The following is a 23741-nucleotide window of genomic DNA, read 5'->3' as shown; positions in this document are numbered from 1 at the left end:
TACATGTGTAAACAAAAGAGAAGAGGGATGATCTACCTTGCTGGTAGAGATAACGTCCTTCATGGGAGCCGCTCTTGAAAGTATGGTTGATAAGGTAGTTAGAGTGCCCACTACCATTCGTTGACAACAACAAACACCTCTCAAAATTTTACTTTTATGCTCTCTTTATGTTTTCAAAACCAAAGCTCTAGCACAAATATAGCAATCAATGCTTCCCTCTGCGAAGGGCCTTTCTTCTACTTTTATGTTGAGTCAGTTCACCTATTTCTCTCCATCTCAAGAAGCAAACACTTGTGTGAACTGTGCATTGATTCTTACATACTTGCATATTGCATTTGTTATATTACTCTATGTTGACAATTATCCATGAGATATACATGTTACAAGTTGAAAGCAACCGCTGAAACTTAATCTTCCTTTATGTTGCTTCAATACCTTTACTTTGATTTATCGCTTTATGAGTTAACTCTTATGCAAGACTTATTGATGCTTGTCTTGAAGTACTACTCATGAAAAGTCTTTGCTTTATGATTCAGTTGTTTACTCATGTCATTACCATTGTTTTGATCGCTGCATTCATTACATGTGTTTACAATAGTATGATCAAGTTTATGATGGCATGTCACTCCAGAAATTATCTTTGTTATCGTTTACACCTGGACGAGCAGAAACTAAGCTTGGGGATGCTGATACGTCTCCGACGTATCGATAATTTCTTATGTTCCATGCCACATTATTGATGATATCTACATGTTTTGTACACATTATATGTCATATTTATGCGTTTTCCGGAACTAACCTATTGACGAGATGCCGAAGTGCCGATTCTTTGTTTCTGCTGTTTTTTGGTTCCAGAAATCCTAGTAAGGAAATATTCTCGGAATCGGACGAAATCAAGGCCCAGCATCCTATTTTTCCACGAAGCTTCCAGAACACCCGAGAGTCACCAGAGGGGGGCCCTGTGGGCCCCAGATGATAGGGCGGCGCGGCCTGGGCCCTGGCCGCGCCCCCCTAGTGTGTCACCGCCTCGTCGCCCCTCCGACTCCGCCTCTTCGCCTATAAAAAGGTCCCTGACCTAAAACCTCGGACGAAAAAAGCCACGGTACGAGAAACCTTCCAGAGCCGCCGCCATCGCGAAGCCAAGATCTGGGGGACAGGAGTCTCTGTTCCGGCACGCCGCCGGGACGGGGAAGTGCCCCCGGAAGGCTTCTCCATCAACACCACCGCCATCTTCATCAACGCTGCTGTCTCCCATGAGGAGGGAGTAGTTCTCCATCGAGGCTCGGGGCTGTACCGGTAGCTATGTGGTTCATCTCTCTCCCTATGTACTTCAATACAATAATCTCATGAGCTGCCTTACATGATTGAGATTCATATGATGATGCTTGTAATCTAGATGTCATTATGCTAGTCAAGTGAATTTTACTTATGTGATCTCCGGAGACTCCTTGTCCCACGTGTGTAAAGGTGACAGTGTGTGCACCGTGTGGGTCTCTTAGGCTATATTTCACAGAATACTTATTCACTGTTATGAATGGCATAGTGAAGTGCTTATTTATATCCCTTTATGATTGCAATGTGTTTTGTATCACAATTTATCTATGTGCTACTCTAGTGATGTTATTAAAGTAGTTTTATTCCTCCTGCACGGTGTAATGGTGACAGTGTGTGCATCCGTGTTAGTACTTGGCGTAGGCTATGATTATGATCTCTTGTAGATTATGAAGTTAACTATTGCTATGATGGTATTGATGTGATCTATTCCTCCTACATAGTGTGAAGGTGACAGTGTGCATGCTATGTTAGTACTTGGTTTAGTTGTGTTGATCTGTCATGCACTCTAAGGATATTTAAATATGAACATTGAATATTGTGGAGCTTGTTAACTCCGGCATTGAGGGTTCGTGTAATCCTACGCAATTAGTGGTGTTCATCATCCAACAAGAGAGTGTAGAGTATGCATTTATCTATTCTGTTATGTGATCTAAGTTGAGAGTGTCCACTAGTGAAAGTATAATCCCTAGGCCTTGTTCCTAAATACTGCTATCGCTGCTTGTTTACTGTTTTACTGCGTTACTACTGCTGCGTTACTACTGCTTGTTTACTATCCTGGGCAAAGCACTTTTCTGGTGCCGTTGCCACTGCTCATACTTATTTATACCACCTGTATTTCACTATCTCTTTGCCGAACTAGTGCACCTATTAGGTGTGTTGGGGACACAAGAGACTTCTTGCTTTGTGGTTGCAGGGTTGCATGAGAGGGATATCTTTGACCTCTTCCTCCCTGAGTTCGATAAACCTTGGGTGATCCACTTAAGGGAAACTTGCTGCTGTTCTACAAACCTCTGCTCTTGGAGGCCCAACACTGTCTACAGGAAAAGGAGGGGGCGTAGACATCATTACCCTACATAGAATCAAGTCCCCGGGCATGATCCTGGAGTGCAAAAAAGTTTCGTCGGATGCGCAATCGGCACTCCCGATGGGAGTAGCCCCTGAGTCTGGTCGCGGGTACTTGCAACCGCGTGCAGACTTAGGCCAAACGATTTGAATATTTCAATCTTTCTCCAGATACTCCTGTCATGTTCTTCCTTGCAAGAAAGTCTTCGAGTCCAAATTTATCGGGTGCGCGGATGCTTGCAACCGTGCGTAGACTCAAGTTGTTCCATCCGATGGTTTTAACTTTTCTTCGAATGCTTCAAGCGGACTCGACACCTTCCATGACATCATTGATGACGTTGCCACTGTTGTGGTTTGATTGACGAGACGTGACCTGACGGGCCCACCCTACTTTTGCACGGTTCTGTTTAGGAAATGACCACTACTTCCGTGTAGTTACCAGGTGATTCCTCGATTTCTGCGCTCGGTAATGAGAAAAGATCTCTTTAATAAATTGGAAGCAACAACACGTGCCCACTCAATTCTGAGACTTCCTTTTACTTTATAATCTCAAATGGTAAATTCTCCCCTTTCCACGCTTCCTTCTCGCGACCTCTCTTCCTCATTTATCCTCCTTGTTCTCAACCGCCGCGCCGCCGCCACCATTTTCTAGATCTTCTTCAGATCTCGCAATGGTGAAAAAGAAGAATCCTATTCTCACCGCCAGTGGCACCGCCACCAAGACTCCTCCAAACTCATCGAGGAGAAGCGCATCAGATGCTCCTCCCCCAGCTCCGGTGCCGCCTGCGCCAGAAAACTCCACAGCTGGGCCTATGCCCGGCGATTGGCCAGTTTCTACCACCACGAAGCGCGACGAGAAAAGGGCCCGAAGCCTTGGAATAATTTCCTCCGACGAGGGGAACGTCATTCTTCCAGGTGCGACTTCGCGGCCTAATACCCCTGCCGGTTTTACTGTGATGTTCTTATCCTTCTTGTATCGAGGTCTTTCGCTTACTGCTCATAAATTTCTCCATCACCTCCTCCACGTGTATGAGATCCAACTGTGGCAGTTGACTCCCAATTCAATCCTTCATCTTGCCATCTTTATCACCCTCTGTGAAGCGTTCCTGGGCATTGAGTTGTGGAAGAAAAATTTCTTCGTGAAGAGATACAACTGCAGTGGTGGGTCTTTCGTCATTGGTGGAGTTGGGTTTATCGTCCGTAAAGAAGTTAACTACTTCAACTTTCCAATGAAAGAATCCGTTCAAGGATGGAGGCTAAAGTGGTTTTATATCAGAGATTCATCAGCAACCAACACCTAGCTTCCCCAATTCTCTGATGTTCTAGAAGCCGAGCCTAAGAAGTCTTGGAAAAATATCCTTTCACCCGATGAAAAACCAACAGTCGATAGATTATTCGAGAAATTCCTTCGGATCAAAGAATCCGACGGCCAGACTATGATAGGTACTGAGGTAGCTGCTGTGTTCTTAAAGCGCCGAGTTCAGCCAATCATGTCTAGGGCCCATCCGATGTGGTTGTATTCGGGCCCCAAGGATGAGACCAGAGTAAATGTTGCTGAGTTATCTGAGAAGGAGCTGCTTGATGAAGTCTGGTGCCTCACTCTTTTTAGCCAAGAAGACTCAATCTCACTGATATCTCCCCAACCGCCATTTGATGCTGACCACCTACCAGCCGAGGTAAATCTTTTCCTTTGTGTTCTCGTTGACCTATTTCTTTCGATCTTTTCAATTTTCATTATACTTACTTGATTACTTCAACAGATCCCTATAGCTCCCGAACGTTTGCAAGACCTGTCGAACGATGCTTCTGAGAAAAGGGGTTCTTCAGTCCCTGTAGAATCCCATGCTGAAGGAAATGCAAACCCAGAAGATGAACATGATGATCCAATCAATCCTGAAGCTTCTTTCATCGATACTCAATCCCCTGCCGATGATATAAGTGATACAGCGGGGTCGATCCATGACGACGACGCTGATTGTGCTGCTTTTGTTGATGCAGGTACGGAGAAGGCCGACGTGCTGCCCTCAAAGAGATCATCCGGCGGCTTTGCCGACGAAGACGATCTTTATGATTTGTAAGTCCTTACTACTTTCTCTAAAATTAGATTCTCATGATGTCCATCTGTATTTGATTTTCACTTTGTCAGTTTCTCACTCTTGTAGTGAAGAGGGTTTCATCGAACCTCCGTCCAAGAAGGCTAAAACTTGCACCAACAAGCCGAATCCAGCAGCCTCCGAGGCCTCGACTCCTGCTACAGCCCCCGCGGCTCAAATTTTGACAGCTTGTTCCCTCTCCAAATGGAAGGAGATTCCTTCGGCTGCCGCAGCTACGACTTCTCCTCCTGATAAACCTGTAAGCCTTTTCTGCTTCGATAATATATACATCTCTGGTAGCTCCCGAGTGGGTCTTTAAAACTTTCTGACGGTTAATTCTCCGTTTAATAATAATCATCTTTTCTTATTTCCCCAGGATTTGCGAGCCGTTATCTCTTCACTGGAGGCCTTCGCCTCCCAATATACTTCTCTTGAAGTTGACAAGGCCCGGCTACAAAAGGAGGTCAAGTCTTCTTCTTCAAAGTTGGAGGGTGCAATAAAAATTGCTGCCGAGGCACGCCAGGAGGTCGATTCCTTAAAGGATGAACTCGAGGAGCTGAAGAGGAAGCTGAAGGACGAAGAAACATCCAGGCTTGCTGCCGAAGCTCGGATGATCGAAAAGGATGATCTTCTTCGCCAATCTTCTTTGGCCTTGCTCAGTAATTCTCATTTGGCTTCTTTTTGATTTTCGCTTTATTGATTCAATTTTTAGTTAGTGAACTCTTCCTTTTCGTTCCTTGTAGAAGCTGCCGACATCCCTGCTGAAGCTTTGGACAAACTCCCGAACAATTCTCCGGCAAATGCTTTGTTACTGACCCTTGAGTCTCACAAGATTGTTCAGGACCTTCTCCACAAGGGTAAGGGAGCCATGGCGAGGATGCACTCGATGATCTTTTCCAAGATTGACCAGAACAAGACTTTGGGACAACTGATCGATGTTTTTGCCATCAACACGAAGGAGGTTATCGAGGTATTCAAATGTACTTCGTGCACCTATGGTGCCCTCTGTTATCACCAGAATTTGACCACGTCGGAAGAGGGCCACGATTAAGATAAGCTTGAAGGTTATATATGGAGAGAATACGAAGATCGGCCTTATATGCAAAGTTGGGCTAGATTGCCCGTTTATCTGTAATTTATTAGATCGTATCTTAAGTTAGAAGTTAGAGTTTTACCCGTGCACGGTTAGGTGCACGTCCGAATTAGAAAGTCCGCCGGACTATAAATATGTATCTAGGGTTTATGGAATAAACAACAACACAACGTTCACCCCAAAACAAACCAATCTCGGCGCATCGCCAACTCCTTCGTCTCGAGGGTTTCAATCAGGTAAGCGACATGCTGCCTAGATCGCATCTTGCGATCTAGGCAGCACAAGCTCCACGTTGTTCATGCGTTGCCCGTACTGAAGCGTCTTTGATGGCGGGCAACGTAGTTATCATAGATGTGTTAGGGTTAGCATAGCTCTTCGTATAAACATGCTTACGTAGTGCAACCCACGCATGTCTAGCCGCCCTCACGCCTATCTCAGGCGTGGGGGCGGCACCCTGCTTGTTCATCATCTAGTAGATCTGATCCGTTACGATTGCTCCTTGCTCTGCAAGGATTAGTTTAATATCTGCAATAGTTAGGCCTTACGAAGGGGGGGAGGATCCAGCGGCACGTAGGGTGGCGTTCGCAAGTCCTAAACAGGATGTTCCGATGATCAACGTCACGTTGGTTGTGTGGCCTTGTTTAGGATCGGCTTACGAGCACCGTGCGTGGCCGCGAGGCCCAACCTGGAGTAGGATGATCCGATTATGCGGTGAAAACCCTAAATCGTCGTAGATCTCATTAGCTTTATCTTGATCAAGCAGGATCACCAAGTATTCGTGCACCCCGTACGGATCATGGGTGGATCGGCTCTTTGAGCCGATTCACAGGATAACCTGAGAGCCGATCGAGGCTCTTATTTAATGTTTACGTGTATGCCATGCAGGAACTAAGCGAGGCATCCCCATCACCTTCCTGACCAGGTATAGGTCAGGTGGCACGCCCTTGCACTTCGTATCGCCGCGTGTGACCAGAAGAGCATTGCGGGCCGTCGCTCGGAGGGGTCTCAGCCAGCCGCAGCTCTAGGCTCTTCCCGGCTCTACCGTGTTGACAGGCCGCTGCCCGCCGGTGGGTTTTGGCGATCAACACATTCTGGCACGCCCGGTGGGACCATCATCTACATCAACCACATCGCCATCTACATCTGAGATGGCGGCGGACGGCACGCCGCCGGTCACCTACGAGGAGCTGCCTGCTGAGCTCAAGAAGAAACATGACGAGATCAAGGCCACCCTCGAAGCCGACCTCATCGGCTCATATCACAAAACTCGTTCACATGGCGTCAGGCGGAAAGGGTTCTCACCGGAAGGCGCACTCGATGAAGTGGATCTATCTGTCCCATCAGAGGGACGTACCAGGGCCGTGCGCCAGGAGATTGGTGGCATGGTGGCTCACTCGTTGCGTCTCCATTCCGAGAGCCTCGTGAATACTTTGGAGCACGTCGCCGTTCGGATGGTCAAGGAGGTCATGAAGAATCAGCACTCTCTATTAGAGTCAGCTCTCAGGACCTACCGAGGAAAAATGCCACTCCAGCCCCGTCCGCCGTTGTCGTGCACATCGGCGGCACCAGGAGTGCCTCATTCACCGTCGCGCACCGTTGACAGGACCAACGGTACTTATCCTAGGAGGTGCCAACCAGGGCACTCGTTCAGCGTCAACATGATAGAACTGGGACGCCCCCTGGATGGAGAAAAAGGCGAGGGTAACTGCTTTCGTGGCAAAGATAAGGAGGAGGCTGCTCCATGCGATCGGCCCCGACACCGCCAAAACATCTTGGTAATGATCAAGGTAGAAGCCGATGCTAGCGATCGGCCCGTAGTATCCGTATCACATGCTCTCCCGGTATGTGGCGTCGACCTCACAGGTGACGGAAAGCTGGGGTACGGGTTTACATCAGCTGATGAGCTAGAAGAAGTCGACATCGGTCCTGGGGACAAACCTCGACCTACTTTTATCAGCAAGAAGTTAGATCCACAGCTCAGGGGACAGATGATAGCCCTGCTGAAGGAATACCCAGATTGCTTTGCATGGGATTACACGGTGAAGCAGGCGTTGGACAGGAGCATCATTGAGCATCGGCTCCCCGTTAAGAAAGGATTTCGGCCGTTCCAACAGCGAGCACGTCGGATGAGGGCCGAGATCTGGAAGAAGTCAAGAAGGAGATCGAGAAAATGTTGGCCGCTGGATTCATCGAGGCCATGCAGGGTATGCTGAGTGGATTTCGATGTCGTTCGGTGGAGAAGAAGGACGGCCGATGGCGCGTGGCCATCGATTTCCGAGATCTTAACCGAGCCACCCCAAAGGACGAATATCCAATGCCCGTGGCAGAAACATTGATAAACGCTGCTGCTGGCCACAAGGTGTTGAGCTTCATGGACGGCAACGCCGGTTATAACCAGATTTTCATGGCTCCGGAAGATATACACAAGACCGCATTCAGAGTACCAGGGGCAGTAGGCTTGTTTGAGTACGTGGTCATGACCTTTGGACTAAAGAATGCTGGTGCAACATACCAACGAGCCATGAATTATATATTTCATGATCTGATCGGCAAGTTGGTAGAGATCTATATCGACGACGTGGTGGTCAAATCGGTCTCCATGGAGGGGCATTTGGACGATTTACGGCGCGTCCTAGAACGAACTCGGAAATTCGGGCTGAGAATGAATCCGAAGAAGTGCGCTTTTGGCGTGACGGCTGGTCAATTCCTAGGTTTTCTGGTTCATGAGCGGGGAATTGAGATCGGCCTGAAAAGTCAGGAGGCGGTGCGCACCATGCAGCCGCCCACCACGAAAAAGGAGCTCCAATGCCTCATCGGCAAGATCAATTTCGTCCGGCGGTTCATCTCTAATTTGTCAGGACGAATCGAGCCGTTCATGGCGTTGGTGAAGACTAAATCGACGACGAGTTTCAGGGGGCAGACAATGAGCGTTTGATGAAATCAGCGATATCCGACAACACCGCCCGTATTAGTTCCGCCCCAGCAAGACAGGCCATTCTACATCTACACCGTCGATGGCTGACACGTCCATTGCTTCGGTAGTGGTGCAACTCTACGAGGGCGTTGAGAGAGTCGTTTTCTACCTCAGCAGAAGGATGCTGGACGCGGAGACAAGATATCCTGAGGTCGAGAAACTTTGCCTTTGCCTGTTCTTTACTTGCACCAAGCTTCATCACATCCTTCGACGGCGAAATCATCGTCATCTCAGAATCGGACGTTGTCAAGCACATGTTGTCGGCTCCTGTTTTGAAAGGCCGACTCGGTAAGTGGATGTTGGCGCTGTCGAGAATTTGATCTCCGGTACCGGCCGGCGAGGGCGATCAAGGGCCAAGCGTTGGCCGATCTCATCGCTGAACGAATCGGTACCAATATAGCAGCACTATCTATACGAGCATGGGCTATGTTCTTCGATGGATCGGTTTGTGACGGTGGTTGTGGCATCGGCATTACGCTTGTGTCGCCTCGGGGCGTAATACTCCTTCTCCATCGGATTATCTACCCCTTGCACCAACAATGTAGCAGAATATGAGGCAATACGCAAGGGAATGGAATTGTTATTGGAAGCTGGAGCGGAAGCTGTAGAGCTCTTTGGAGACTCAAAGTTGGTGATTAACCAGCTCACGGATGAATATAATTGCGAAAGTGAATCGCTTTTCCCATATTGGATGGAATGCCGTGAGTTGATGACACAGTTTCGGTACATCAACTTTAATCGGATCCCAAGATCCCGAATACCGATGCCAACAATCTCGCACAAATGGCGTCGGGCTACATAGATATAGCCGACGGACAGGAAGTTCAGATACAATTCACAGAACAGAATGATTGGAGAGCCGAGATCTTCGATTATTTAAAAGATTCGCTCGGGGGCACCGAAGCGGGTTAGATACAAAGCCATGAAGAATTTCATTATAGGACATCACAAGTTTTACAGGACATTGGAGGGGTTGCTACTCAAGTGCCTAGGACCGATTGAATCTAATCGGCTTTTACATGAGGTGCATGAAGGCGCTGTGGAACGCATCGATCGGCTCATAAGATGAAGTGGTTGATCAAAGCGATCAGGGTTTTATTGGCCCACTATGCTTGAAGATTGCTTCAATTATTACAAGGTGCCAAGCGTGTCGGATGTTTGGAAAGATTCAGATGGTACCAAAGATCGTGATGAACCCAATCATCAAACCTTGGTCGTTTCGGGGGTGGGGCATGGATATGATCGGCAAAATCCATCCGGCGTCAGGGAAAAAACATGAATGGATTTTGGTTATCACAGATTACTTCACTAAGTGGGTGGAAGCCGTCCCTATGAAAAAGGTGAAATCAGAAGATGTGATCAAGTTTGTGAAAGAACACGTCATTCATAGATTTGGGATTCCCCAAACTATCACGACCGATGGAGGTTCGGTCTTTACTTCTAAAGAATTCAGGAAGTTCTGTGATGACTTAGGGATTAAATTGATCCGATCATCCCCGTACTATGCTCAAGCTAACGGGCAGGCTGAGGCGTCCAATCAGAGTCTGATCAAGTTGATCAAGAGAAAAATCGACGAGAACCCTCGGGATTGGCATGAGAAGTTATCAGAAGCATTATGGGCCTACCGCATGTCGTGCCATGGAGCCATAAAGACTTCGCCGTACCAGCTTGTCTATGGACAGGAAGCTGTATTGCCTTGGGAAATTACGGCTGGATCAAGACGTGTCACGTTTCAGAATGATCTGACAGCTGAAGAATATGCAGCTTTGATGAGCGACACTATTGAAGACGCAACAGAACTCAGGCTTTGGTCGTTGGAGAAGATTAAGGAGAACAAAGCCAGGGTGGCTCGTGCTTACAACAAAAAGGTTAGGCCAAAGGAGTTCAAAGTTGGTGATCTTGTGTGGGAAGCTGTGTTGCCATTGGGAACCAGGGATAAGACATATGGAGATTAACAGTATGCAAGTACAGCCGATGCGCGGGCATCGACTTCAGAAAACAAAGCCGATACGCTGATATCGACTTTAGCGAAATAAGTTTATACAACAGCTTGGCCTCAGGCAGCGACATGAGCCGATGTTCTGCTATCGGCTCCCTGTACGACGACTCCGTTCGACAATCGGCAAGGGAGCGAAATTAATTAAGGGATTTTCTTCATTGATAAGAGGATTTCTTACAGAGAAAGAGCCGATTTCTTAGGAAGGAAGAACAAAAGAAGGGTTTATTGACCAATCTACTCCTACTAGGCCTACACCAGTAGATTCTAATCTATGGGCTGTCGCTTCCTTCGTCGTCATCCTCGGAACTCTCATCGGCACTGCTGCCGATGGGTTCTTCGTCGCTGCTCCCATAGCCCTCTACGGGAGCTTCATCTTCGTCTTCATCGTCGCTGCTGTCGTCGTCCCACCACATGCGGAGGCGCTTCGCTGGCGGGTAGCCCTCGAGGGAGTCGTCGTCGTCATCGTCGTCTTCCTCTTCCTCTTCTTCAGAGGTGGGGCAGCCGTCCCAGGGGAACTGATCGTCCTCGCTCTCCGACTCCAGTTCCCCGACGGCAAGGAACTGAAGGTCTTCGTCCCCGCTGGTCAGGGACTGGTCGTTTTCGGACCAAACCGAGGAGGCGTGGTCTTCCAGGTCCCATGCTTCTGGGGCGCGGATGTCCGGCGGCGTCTCATGGGAGGAGGAGGACCCGTAGGAAAGCTCGGAGGAGGAGTCGTGGGAGGCCGACGACGAAGAGGAAGAAGAGGAAGACATGGCTGTGGGAGATTGGGGTTTTTTGGTGCCGATGGCCAGAACAGAGCAGGATGGTGAAGTGGCGAATTGCTCAGAGCGGTTAAATAAAAGGGGGCTACGGTGAAAAAATTCAATGCCACAGCAGTTTTCGAGGAGGCAGTGCCCAAATACAACGGTCAAATCACGCGAAGCAGTCGAGAAGACAGGGCATCATGACGAAAAATACTGCAATGGTTCTGCTCTGCCACGACATGACCCGACGGACAAAGCATAATGATTTTGGAAATGTCATTTCCAAAACCAGGGGGGCATGTGTTATCACCAGAATTTGACCACGTCGGAAGAGGGCCACGATTAAGATAAGCTTGAAGGTTATATATGGAGAGAATACGAAGATCGGCCTTATATGCAAAGTTGGGCTAGATTGCCCGTTTATCTGTAATTTATTAGATCGTATCTTAAGTTAGAAGTTAGAGTTTTACCCGTGCACGGTTAGGTGCACGTCCGAATTAGAAAGTCCGCCGGACTATAAATATGTATCTAGGGTTTATGGAATAAACAACAACACAACGTTCACCCCAAAACAAACCAATCTCGGCGCATCGCCAACTCCTTCGTCTCGAGGGTTTCAATCGTAGCGACATGCTGCCTAGATCGCATCTTGCGATCTAGGCAGCACAAGCTCCACGTTGTTCATGCGTTGCCCGTACTGAAGCGTCTTTGATGGCGGGCAACGTAGTTATCATAGATGTGTTAGGGTTAGCATAGCTCTTCGTATAAACATGCTTACGTAGTGCAACCCACGCATGTCTAGCCGCCCTCACGCCTATCTCAGGCGTGGGGGCGGCACCCTGCTTGTTCATCATCTAGTAGATCTGATCCGTTACGATTGCTCCTTGCTCTGCAAGGATTAGTTTAATATCTGCAATAGTTAGGCCTTACGAAGGGGGGGAGGATCCAGCGGCACGTAGGGTGGCGTTCGCAAGTCCTAAACAGGATGTTCCGATGATCAACGTCACGTTGGTTGTGTGGCCTTGTTTAGGATCGGCTTACGAGCACCGTGCGTGGCCGCGAGGCCCAACCTGGAGTAGGATGATCCGATTATGCGGTGAAAACCCTAAATCGTCGTAGATCTCATTACCTTTATCTTGATCAAGCAGGATCACCAAGTATTCGTGCACCCCGTACGGATCATGGGTGGATCGGCTCTTTGAGCCGATTCACAGGATAACCTGAGAGCCGATCGAGGCTCTTATTTAATGTTTACGTGTATGCCATGCAGGAACTAAGCGAGGCATCCCCATCACCTTCCTGACCAGGTATAGGTCAGGTGGCACGCCCTTGCACTTCGCATCGCCGCGTGTGACCAGAAGAGCATTGCGGGCCGTCGCTCGGAGGGGTCTCAGCCAGCCGCAGCTCTAGGCTCTTCCCGGCTCTACCGTGTTGACAGGCCGCTGCCCGCCGGTGGGTTTTGGCGATCAACACCCTCCTAGCTTTTCAGCTTATGATGGGTCACGGTTTCAAAGCCAATATCGAAGAAATGTCCAAGGAACTGCCGAAGGACCAAGATGGGCGATTTGTTGACTTGGGTGACTTCAAAACCCCAGCGCTTAAGTGTGCTCGCCATCTTCTTGAGTTTGTCTCAGCAAAGAAATCATCCATTGGACCAAGCTTGTCAAACCAAACCCAAGCTCCTTGACTTCATTTTTGTAATCCTGCTTGATTGAAACAATTTCCCGTCATAAGACCTCTGTGATTGTAACAAATTTTGTACTAGCAATGTTGCCAGTACCATCTTGTTATAACACTTTTATTTGCATGCTCCCGATGGGAGTAAATTCCAGTGTTGAACCCATATAATCCATCATGCTTCTTAATAACCTTTTGCAGGTTTTCCCCGTGCCTTCGTTTACCGATGACTCTTCGGGTGCTTGTTCTGAGAATGATCGACTCCAACGCATGAAGGATCGAATTGCTCAGATGGAGAAGGATATGCGCAGCACTTATGCTTTGTTGCTATTATCAGGAAGAAGAACAAACTGGCGGCTGACGCAGAATGCTATGCTCTTGCTGAATTACATAGAGCCACTGAAAGTTTGAACTGTAAGTGCTCTTAACTTCCTGCTCCTTATCTTTCATAAAAGGTGTTTTCTCATCTTCCTTCGCTTCTCCTTCTAGTCATAGCTTTGAACCCAGCTGAGGAAAACAAGCGTATCCATGAGCGCGTAAATGCGTTGACTCAACTATCATCTTTAGATGAGGTTTTCTGGAAGAACCAATCAAAGGCTTCCACTGTCACGAAGTTCCAAGATCAGGTTCAACAGGTCCACAAATTCTTCGACAAGTGCTATAAAGGATTGAGAATAATCTGGAAGACAATGTTCCCTTTGAACGTGGTTCCTCCCACGTTGTTGGCTTTAATGTCAGAATTCAGTAATACTAGGAAGATCCGAAGCTTGATTCGAGCACAACTTATCGCAGGAGCTAAAGCTGCATTTGCCCTTGTTCTTGTACGTCATCCTTCGGTAGATTTGATGATAATTGCCAACGCTGTTGGTGACTTAGGGCCGCTTTACCCGAAGGTGGAGGTTCCTGCCGCCATTGTTATAGAAAGGCTTGAAGGATCCTCAATAGCAGCCGAGGAAGTGGAGGCTCCGCAGGAATAGTTCAGAAAATACTCCTGTTGTAAAGAAAATGCCCCGATACTTTGCTGCATCCGAATGTTCGGATGATTAAGTTCAAACTAATTTATCGGCAGGTGTATATATGTACCTCCTTTTTGGTAATGCCATTGGCAAAATTTGAAGGAGTAAATTTTAATTACTCGTTTTACGTATGTTTGTTGGTAGCAAATTATTTGAGTGATCAACTCGTGTTGCAGGTTTTGCTACACCTGTTATATGTGCAACTTTGCTTTCGACCGATGCATGACTTGACAGCAGCTCCCGAATGGATCGGTGGAACTTGATCTGCCGATGACTCCATCGCTCTTTAGTACTTCTGTAGTTTAAAGTACCGGACATGGGTCGTTTCCGTACGTGTTTCATGATCCTTGCTATATGCGGCAATCTTTGAGGCATCTGTAGCGAAGGATAAAAAGCAAGATTCCCGTCGATTCTGCATCATAGCACCCGTAATTTCAGAGGCTTTTTAGAGTGCAATCTTTGGGCATATTTTCAATTAAACCGATGTTCGCTGTAGTATATGAACAAAGTTCTTGATGATTTTGTTCGGGTGTCCCGAATTACTGATACGTCTCAAACGTATCCATAATTTCTTATGTTCCATGCTACTTTTATGATGATACTCACATGTTTTATACACATTATATGTCATTATTATGCATTTTCCGGCACTAACCTATTGACGAGATGCCGAAGAGCCAGTTGCTGTTTTCTGCTGTTTTTGGTTTCAGAAATCCTAGTAAGGAAATATTCTCTGAATTGGACGAAATCAACACCCAGGGGCTTATTTTTCCACGAAGCTTCCAGAAGACTGAGGGAGAAACGAAGTGGGGCCACGGGGCGCCTCCACACTAGGGCGGCGCGGCCTAAGGGGGGCCCGCGCGGCCCTAGCATGTGGGGCCCCCGTGACTCCTCCGACTCCGCCCTTCCGCCTACTTAAAGCCTTCGTCGCGAAACCCTCTGTACCGAGAGCCACGATACGGAAAACCTTCCAGAGACGCCGCTGCCGCCAATCCCATCTCGGGGGATTCAGGAGATCGCCTCCGGCACCCTGCCGGAGAGGGGAATCATCTCCCGGAGGGCTCTTCATCGCCATGATCGCCTCCGGATCGATGTGTGAGTAGTTCACCCCTGGACTATGGGTCCATAGCAGTAGCTAGATGGTTGTCTTCTCCTCATTGTGCTATCATGTTAGATCTTGTGAGCTGCCTATCATGATCAAGATCATCTATTTGTAATGCTACATGTTGTGTTTGTTGGGATCCGATGAATATTGAATACTATGTCAAGTTGATTATCAATCTATCATATATGTTGTTTATGTTCTTGCATGCTCTCCGTTGCTAGTAGAGGCTCTGGCCAAGTTGATACTTGTAACTCCAAGAGGGAGTATTTATGCTCGATAGTGGGTTCATGCCTCCATTGAATCTGGGACAGTGACAGAAAGTTCTAATGTTGTGGATGTCTTTGTTGCTACTAGGGATAAAACATCGATTCTTTGTCTAAGGATATTTGTGTTGATTACATTACGCACCATACTTAATGCAATTGTCTGTTGTTTACAACTTAATACCGGAAGGGGTTCGGATGATAACCTGAAAGTGGACTATTTAGGCATAGATGCATGCTGGATAGCGGTCTATGTACTTTGTCATAATGCCCTGATTAAATCTCATAGTACTCATCATGATATATGTATATGCATTGTTATGCCTTCTTTATTTGTCAATTGCCCAACTGTAATTCGTTCACCCAACATGCTATTCATCTTATGGGAGAGACACCACTAGTGAACTGTGGACCCCGGTCCATTCTTTACATCTGAAATACAATCTACTGCAATTGTTCTTTACTGTTCTTCGCAAACAAACATCATCTTCCACACTATACAATTAATCCTTTGTTTACAGCAAGCCGGTGAGATTGACAACCTCACTGTTACGTTGGGGAAAAGTACTTTGATTGTCACGTTGGCGCCGGAATCCCTGGTGTTGCGCCGCACTACACTTCGCCGCCATCAACCTTCAACGTGCTTCTTGGCTCCTACTGGTTCGATAAACCTTGGTTTCTTACTGAGGGAAAACTTGCAACTGTACGCATCACACCTTCCTCTTGGGGTTCCCAACGGACGTGTGTTAATTGCACGCATCAAGCTCTTTTTCTGGCGCCGTTGCCGGGGAGATCAAGACACGCTGCAAGGGGAGTCTCCACTTCCAATCTCTTTACTTTGTTTTTGTCTTGCTTTATTTTATTTACTATTTTGTTTGCTGCACTAAAACAAAACACAAAAAAATTAGTTGCTAGCTTTACTTTATTTACTGTCTTGTTCTCCATATTAAAAACACAAAAAAATTAGTTACTTGCATTTACTTTATCTAGTTTGCTTTATTTACTACTGTTAAAATGAATACTCCTGAAAACACTAAGTTGTGTGACTTCACTAGCACAAATAATAATGATTTCTTATGCACACCTATTGCTCCACCTGCTACTGCAGCAGAATTTTTTGAAATTAAACCTGCTTTACTAAATCTTGTTATGAGAGAGCAATTTTCTGGTGTTAGTTCTGATGATGCTGCTGCCCATCTTAATAATTTTGTTGAACTTTGTGAAATGCAAAAGTATAAGGATGTAGATGGTGATATTATAAAATTAAAATTGTTTCCTCTCTCTTTAAGAGGAAGAGCTAAAGATTGGTTGCTATCTTTGCCTAAGAATAGTATTGATTCATGGACTAAATGTAAAGATGCTTTTATTGGTAGATATTATCCTCCTGCTAAAATTATATCTTTGAGAAGTAGCATAATGAATTTTAAGCAATTGGATAATGAACATGTTGCTCAAGCATGGGAGAGAATGAAATCTTTGGTAAAGAATTGCCCAACCCATGGACTAACTACTTGGATGATCATCCAAACCTTCTATGCAGGATTAAATTTTTCTTCTCGGAACCTATTGGATTCAGCTGCGGGAGGTACCTTTATGTCCACCACTTTGGGGGCGACAACAAAGCTTCTTGATGATATGATGATAAATTACTCTGAATGGCATACTGAAAGGGCTCCACAAGGTAAGAAGGTAAATTCTGTTGAAGAAACCTCCTCCTTGAGTGATAAGATTGATGTGATTATGTCTATGCTTGTGAATGGTAGATCTAATGTTGACCCAAATAATGTTCCTTTAGCTTCATTGGTTGCTCAAGAAGAGAATGTTGATGTGAATTTCATTAAAAGTAATAATTTCAACAACAATGCTTATAGGAATAATTCTGGTAACAACTATAGGCCATATCCTTCTGCTAATAGTAATGGTTATGGTAATTCTTATGGGAATTCTTACAACAATAATAGGAGTGTACCCCCTGGTCTTGAAGCCATGCTTAAAGAATTTATTAGTACACAAACTGCTTTTAACAAATCTGTTGAGGAAAAGCTTGATAAAATTGATATTCTTGCTTCTAAGGTTGATAGACTTGCCTCTGATGTTGATCTTTTAAAATTGAAAGTTATGCCTAATAAGGATATTGATAATAAAATTGTTACTACAGCAAATGACATCCAAGTTAGAATTAATGAGAATATAAGATTGATGGCTGAATTGCATGCTAGGTGGGAAAGAGAAGAAAATGAAAAACTTGCTAAAGAGAATAATGTAGCTAAAGTTTGGACTATTACCACCACTAGTAATGATAATGATTCACATGTTGCTAAACCTCCTACTATCAATGGTAAAATAATTGGTGTTGGCAATGTTTCTACTCCTAGTGCAAAGCGTGCAAAATTGCCTGAAACTGCTAAAACTGCTGAAACTGCTTGTGATAAAACTGCTGAAATTTTTAAAATATTGGGGACAATGATCCCATTGCTGTAGATCATAATAGTTTAGATTTTGATGATTGTCACATCTCTGAAGTTATAAAGTTCTTACAAAAACTTGCTAAAAGTCCCAATGCTAGTGCTATAAATTTGGCCTTTACAAAACATATTACAAATGCTCTCATAAAAGCTAGAGAAGAGAAACTAAAACTTGAAACTTCTATTCCTAGGAAGTTAGAAGATGGTTGGGAGCCCATCATTAAGATGAGGGTCAATGATTTTGATTGTAATGCTTTATGTGATCTTGGTGCAAGTATTTCCGTTATGCCTAAGAAAATCTATGATATGCTTGACTTGCCACCATTGAAAATTTGTTATTTGGATGTTAATCTTGCTGATAATGCTATAAAGAAACCTTTGGGGAGGACTGATAATGTTCGTATTACGGTTAACAATAACCTTGTCCCCGTTGATTTTGTTGTCTTGGATATTGAATGCAATGCATCTTGTCCCATTATTTTGGGAAGACCTTTTCTTCGAACTGTTGGTGCTACCATTGATATGAAGGAAGGTAATATTAAATATCAATTTCCTCTCAAGAAAGGTATGGAACACTTACCTAGAAAGAGAATGAAGTTACCTTATGATTCTATTATTAGAACAAATTATGATGTCGATGCTTCATCTCTTGATGTTACTTGATTCACACTTTCTGCGCCTAGCTGAAAGGCGTTAAAGAAAAGCGCTTATGGGAGACAACCCATGATTTTACTACAGTACTTTTGTTTTATATTTGAGTCTTAGAAGTTGTTACTACTGTAGCAACCTCTCTTTATCTTTATTTTATTGCATTGTTGTGCCAAGTAAAGTCTGTGATAGTAAAGTCAATACTAGATTTGGATTACTGCGCAGAAACAGATTTCTTACTGTCACGAATTTGGGCAGGGTTCTCTGTAGGTAACTCAGAAAAATCTGCCAATTTACGTGTGTGATCCTCAGATATGTACTCAACTTTCATTCAATTTGAGCATTTTCATCTGAGCAAGTTAAGTGCCCCTGGAAAATTCGTCTTTACGGAATGTTCTGTTTTGACAGATTCTGCCTTTTATTTCGCATTGCCTGTTTTGCTATGTTTGATGGATTTCTTTGTTCCATTAACTTTCAGTAGCTTTGTGCAATATCCAGAAGTGTTAAGAATGATTATGTCACCTCTGAATATATGAATTATGCACTAACCCTCTAATGAGTTTGTTTTGAGTTTGGTGTGGAGGAAGTTTTCAAGGATCAAGAGAGGAGGATGATACAATATGATCAAGAAGAGTGAAATGTCTAAGCTTGGGGACGCCCCCGTGGTTCATCCCTGCATATTTTAAGAAGACTCAAGCATCTAAGCTTGGGGATGCCCAAGGCATCCCCTTCTTCATCGACAACTTATCAGGTCACCTCTAGTGAAACTATATTTTTATTCAGTCACATCTTATGCGCTTTACTTGGAGCGTCTGTTTGTTTTTATTTTTGTTTTGTTTGAATAAAATCGGATCCTAGCATTCTTTGTGTGGTAGAGAGACACGCTCCGCTGTTGCATATGAACACATGTGTTCTTAGCTTTATTCTTATTGTTCATTGCGAAGGTTGAACTACTTCGTTCATTGATATATGGTTGGAAACGGAAAATGCCGCATGTGGTAAATGGTATAATGTCTTGAATAATTTGATACTTGGCAATTGTTGTGTTCATATAGATCATGTTTAAGCTCTTGCATCATGTACTTTGCACCTATTAATGAATAACTACATAGAGCTTGTTAAAATTTGGTTTGCATGATTGGTCTCTAGAGTCTAGATATTTTCTGGTTAAGGTGTTTGAACAACAAGGAGACGATGTAAAGTCTTATAATGCTTACAATATGTTCATATGTGAGTCTTGCTGCACCGTTTTATACTTGAGTTTGCTTCAAACAACCTTGCTAGCCTAGCCTTGTATTGAGAAGAATTCTTCTCGTGCATCCAAATCCTTGAGCCAAAAACTATGCCATTTGTGTCCACCATACCTACCTACCACATGGTATTTCTCTGCCATTCCAAAGTACATTACTTGAGTGCTACCTTTAAACTTCTATTCTTTGCCTTTACAATACATAGCTCATGGGAAAATAGCCTTAAAAACTATTGTGGTGAAGAATATGTACTTATGTGTCTTATTTCTTAATAAGTTGCTTGTTGAGCGGTAACCATGTTTCTGGGGATGCCATCAACTTTTACCTTTGTTGAATATCATGTGAGTTGCTATGCATGTTCGTCTTGTCTGAAGTAAGGGCGATTTTCATGATCAAATAGTTTGAGTATGCATATTGTTAGAGAAGAACATTGGGCCGCTAACTAAAGCCATGAATCATGGTGGAAGTTTCAGTTTGGACACAAATCCTCAATCTCTTATGAGAATATTATCTGTTGTTGAATGCTTAAGCATTAAAGAGGAGTCCATTATCTGTTGTCTATGTTGTCCCGGTATGGATGTCTAAGTTGAGAATAATCAAAAGCGAGAAATCCAATGCGAACTTTCTCCTTAGACCTCTCGTACGAGTGCATAGAGGTACCCCTTTGTGACACTTGGTTGAAACATATGTTATGCAATGATAATCCGTGTTAATCCTAGCTAATTAGGACAAGGTGCGGGCACTATTAGTATTCTATGCATGAGGCTTGCAACTTATAGGATATCTTATACATGACACATATGATTTATTACTACCGTTGACAAAATTGTTTCTTGTTTTCAAAATGAAAAGCTCTAGCACAAATATAGTAATCCATGCTTCCCTCTGCGAAGGGCCATTCTTCTACTTTATTGTTGAGTCAGTTTACCTACTTCTTTCTATCTTAGAAGCAAACACTTGTGTAAACTGTGTGCATTGATTCTTACATGTTTACCTATTGCACTTGTTATATTACTTTGTGTTGACAATTATGCATGGGATATACATGTTGAAGTTGAAAGCAACCGCTGAAACTTATATCTTCCTTTGTGTTGTTTCAAAGCTTTCTACTAAGAACTTATTGCTTATGAGTTAACTGTTATGCAAGTCTTATTGATGATTGTCTTGAAAGTATTATTCATGAAAAGTATTTGCTATATGATTCAGTTGTTTACTCATTGTCTTCATCATTGCTTCGAATCACTGCATTCATCTCATGTGCTTTAAAATAGTATTGATCAAGATTATGATAGCATGTCACTTCAGAAATTATCCTTGTTATCGTTTACCTACTCGAGGGCGAGTAGGAACTAAGCTTGGGGATGCTTGATACGTCTCAAACGTATCCATAATTTCTTATGTTCCATGCTACTTTTATGATGATACTCACATGTTTTATACACATTATATGTCATTATTATGCATTTTCCGGCACTAACCTATTGACGAGATGCCGAAGAGCCAGTTGCTGTTTTCTGCTGTTTTTGGTTTCAGAAATCCTAGTAAGGAAATATTCTCGGAATTGGACGAAATCAACGCCTAGGGGCTTATTTTTCCACGAAGCTTCTAGAAGACCGAGGGAGAAACGAAGTGGGGCCACGGGGCGCCGCCACACTAGGGCGGCGCGGCCTAAGGGGGGCCGCGCGGCCCTAGTGTGTGGGGCCCCCGTGACTCCTCCGACTCCGCCCTTCCGCCTACTTAAAGCCTTCGTCGCGAAACCCTCTGTACCGAGAGCCACGATACGGAAACCCTTCCAGAGACGCCGCCGCCGCCAATCCCATCTCGGGGGATTCAGGAGATCGCCTCCGGCACCCTGCCGGAGAGGGGAATCATCTCCCGGAGGGCTCTTCATCGCCATGATCGCCTCCGGATCGATGTGTGAGTAGTTCACCCCTGGACTATGGGTCCATAGCAGTAGCTAGATGGTTCTCTTCTCCTCATTGTGCTATCATGTTAGATCTTGTGAGCTGCCTATCATGATCAAGATCATCTATTTGTAATGCTACATGTTGTGTTTGTTGGGATCCGATGAATATTGAATACTATGTCAAGTTGATTATCAATCTATCATATATGTTGTTTATATTCTTGCATGCTCTCCGTTGCTAGTAGAGGCTCTGGCCAAGTTGATACTTGTAACTCCAAGAGGGAGTATTTATGCTCGATAGTGGGTTCATGCCTCCATTGAATGCAGGACGATGTGACAGAAAGTTCTAAGGTTGTGGATGTGCTGTTGCTACTAGGGATAAAACATCGATGCTTTGCCTAAGGATATTTGTGTTGATTACATTACGCACCATACTTAATGCAATTGTCTGTTGTTTACAACTTAATACCGGAAGGGGTTCGGATGATAACCTGAAAGTGGACTATTTAGGCATAGATGCATGCTGGATAGCGGTCTATGTACTTTGTCGTAATGCCCTGATTAAATCTCATAGTACTCATCATGATAAATGTATGTGCATTGTTATGCCTTCTTTATTTGTCAATTGCCCAACTGTAATTCGTTCACCCAACATGCTATTCATCTTATGGGAGAGACACCACTAGTGAACTGTGGACCCCGGTCCATTCTTTACATCTGAAATACAATCTACTGTAATTGTTCTTTACTGTTCTTCGCAAACAAACATCATCTTCCACACTATACAATTAATCCTTTGTTTACAGCAAGCCGGTGAGATTGACAACCTCACTGTTACGTTGGGGCAAAGTACTTTGATTGTGTTGTGCAGGTTCCACGTTGGCGCCGGAATCCCTGGTGTTGCGCCGCACTACACTTCGCCGCCATCAACCTTCAACGTGCTTCTTGGCTCCTACTGGTTCGATAAACCTTGGTTTCTTACTGAGGGAAAACTTGCTACTGTACGCATCACACCTTCCTCTTGGGGTTCCCAATGGACGTGTGTTAACTGCACGCATCAATTACTGCAATACTTCAAAGAAACGAAACTTGAGTCTTCATTAATAAAATAAGCGAGAGCTAAGGGGTGATACGTCTCCGACGTATCGATAATTTCTTATGTTCCATGCCACATTATTGATGTTATCTACATGTTTTATGCACACTTTATGTCATATTCGTGCATTTTCTGGAACTAACCTATTAACAAGATGCCGAAGTGCCGATTCTTTGTTTTGCTGTTTTTGGTTTCAGAAATCCTAGTAAGGAAATATTCTCGGAATTGGACGAAATCAAAGCCCAGGGGCCTATTTTTCCACGAAGCTTCCAGAAGTCCGAAGGAGAGACGAAGAGGGGCCACGAGGGGGCCACACCCTAGGGCGGCGCGGCCCCCCCCCCTTGGCCGCGCGGCCCTGTGGTGTGGGGCCCCCGTGCCGTCTCTTGACCTGCCCTTCCGCCTACAAATAGCCTCCGTGACGAAACCCCCAGTACCGAGAACCACGATACGGAAAACCTTCCAGAGACGCCGCCAACGCCGATCCCATCTCGGGGGATCCAGGAGATCGCCTCCGGCACCCTGCCGGAGAGGGGAATCATCTCCCGGAGGACTCTACGCCGCCATGGTCACCTCCGGTGTGATGTGTGAGTAGTCTACCCCTGGACTATGGGTCCATAGCAGTAGCTAGATGGTTGTCTTCTCCCCATTGTGCTATCATTGTCGGATCTTGTGAGCTGCCTAACATGATCAAGATCATCTATCTGTAATTCTATATGTTGCGTTTGTTGGGATCCGATGAATAGAGAATACTTGTTATGTTGATTATCAAAGTTATACTTATGTGTTGTTTATGATCTTGCATGCTTTCCGTTACTAGTAGATGCTCTGGCCAAGTAGATGCTTGTAACTCCAAGAGGGAGTACTTATGCTCGATAGTGGGTTCATGCCTGCATTGACACCGGGACGATGTGACAGAAAGTTCTAAGGTTGTGTTGTGCTGTTGCCACTAGGGATAAAACATTGATGCTATGTCTAAGGATGTAGTTGTTGATTACATTACACACCATACTTAATGC

The sequence above is a fragment of the Lolium perenne genome, chromosome 2 (assembly GCF_019359855.2).
Source record: "Lolium perenne isolate Kyuss_39 chromosome 2, Kyuss_2.0, whole genome shotgun sequence".
In the NCBI taxonomy this organism is placed as follows: domain Eukaryota; kingdom Viridiplantae; phylum Streptophyta; class Magnoliopsida; order Poales; family Poaceae; genus Lolium; species Lolium perenne.
The sequence above is the reverse complement of the archived record's forward strand: the minus strand, read 5'-3'. Positions refer to the sequence as shown.